The sequence below is a fragment of the Theropithecus gelada genome, chromosome 7b (assembly GCF_003255815.1).
Source record: "Theropithecus gelada isolate Dixy chromosome 7b, Tgel_1.0, whole genome shotgun sequence".
Lineage (NCBI taxonomy): Eukaryota > Metazoa > Chordata > Mammalia > Primates > Cercopithecidae > Theropithecus > Theropithecus gelada.
The window spans coordinates 21,059,445-21,061,610 of record NC_037675.1 but is presented as its reverse complement, the minus strand read 5'-3'; positions in this window follow the sequence as shown (position 1 = coordinate 21,061,610).

The window sequence follows — 2,166 nt, the reverse complement described above, 5'->3', positions numbered from 1 at the left end:
CAGACCTACAGCTGAGGGTCCTGACTGTTAGAAGGAAAACTATCAAACAGGAAGGACACCTACACCAAAACCCCATCGGTACATCACCATCATCAAAGACCAGAGGCAGATAAAACCACAAAGCTGGGGAAAAAGCAGGGCAGAAAAGCTGGAAATTCAAAAAATAAGAGCGCATCTCCCCCGGCAAAGGAGCGCAGCTCATCGCCAGCAACAGATCAAAGCTGGACGGAGAATGACTTTGACGAGATGAGAGAAGAAGGCTTCAGTCCATCAAATTTCTCAGAGCTAAAGGAGGAATTACGTACCCAGCGCAAAGAAACTAAAAACCTTGAAAAAAAAGTGGAAGAATTGATGGCTAGAGTAATTAATGCAGAGAAGGTCATAAACGAAATGAAAGAGATGAAAACCATGACACGAGAAATACGTGACAAATGCACAAGCTTCAGTAACTGACTCGATCAACTGGAAGAAAGAGTATCAGCGATTGAGGATCAAATGAATGAAATGAAGCGAGAAGAGAAACCAAAAGAAAAAAGAAGAAAAAGAAATGAACAAAGCCTGCAAGAAGTATGGGATTATGTAAAAAGACCAAATCTACGTCTGATTGGGATGCCTGAAAGTGAGGGGGAAAATGGAACCAAGTTGGAAAACACTCTTCAGGATATCATCCAGGAGAACTTCCCCAACCTAGTAGGGCAGGCCAACATTCAAATCCAGGAAATACAGAGAACGCCACAAAGATACTCCTCGAGAAGAGCAACTCCAAGACACATAATTGCCAGATTCACCAAAGTTGAAATGAAGGAAAAAATCTTAAGGGCAGCCAGAGAGAAAGGTCGGGTTACCCACAAAGGGAAGCCCATCAGACTAAAAGCAGATCTCTCGGCAGAAACTCTACAAGCCAGAAGACAGTGGGGGCCAATACAACATTCTTAAAGAAAAGAATTTTCAACCCAGAATTTCATATCCAGCCAAACTAAGTTTCATAAGTGAAGGAGAAATAAAATCCTTTACAGAGAAGCAAATGCTTAGAGATTTTGTCACCACTAGGCCTGCCTTACAAGAGACCCTGAAGGAAGCACTAAACATGGAAAGGAACAACCGGTACCAGTCATTGCAAAAACATGCCAAAATGTAAAGACCATCGAGGCTAGGAAGAAACTGCATCAACTAACGAGCAAAATAACCAGTTAATATCATAATGGCAGGATCAAGTTCACACATAACAATCTTAACCTTAAATGTAAATGGACTAAATGCTCCAATTAAAAGACACAGACTGGCAAACTGCATAAAGAGTCAAGACCCATCAGTCTGCTGTATTCAGGAGACCCATCTCACATGCAGAGACATACATAGGCTCAAAATAAAGGGATGGAGGAAGATTTACCAAGCAAATGGAGAACAAAAAAAAGCGGGGGTTGCAATACTAGTCTCTGATAAAACAGACTTTAAACCATCAAAGATCAAAAGAGACAAAGAAGGTCATTACATAATGGTAAAGGGATCAATTCAACAGGAAGAGCTAACTATCCTAAATATATATGCACCCAATACAGGAGCACCCAGATTCATAAAGCAAGTCCTTAGAGACTTACAAAGAGACTTAGACTCCCATACAATAATAATGGGAGACTTCAACACTCCATTGTCAACATTAGACAGATCAACGAGACAGAAAGTTAACAAGGATATCCAGGAATTGAACTCATCTCTGCAGCAAGCAGACCTAATAGACATCTATAGAACTCTCCACCCCAAATCAACAGAATATACATTCTTCTCAGCACCACATCGTACTTACTCCAAAATTGACCATGTAATTGGAAGTAAAGCACTCCTCAGCAAATGTGCAAGAACAGAAATTATAACAAACTGGCTCTCAGACCACAGTGCAATCAAACTAGAACTCAGGACTAAGAAACTCAATCAAAACTGCTCAACTCCATGGAAACTGAACAACCTGCTCCTGAATGACTACTGGGTACATAACGAAATGAAGGCAGAAATAAAGATGTTCTTTGAAACCAATGAGAACAAAGATACAACATACCAGAATCTCTGGGACACATTTAAAGCAGTGTGTAGAGGGAAATTTATAGCACTAAATGCCCACAAGAGAAAGCAGGAAAGATCAAAAATTGACACTCTAACATCGCAATTAAA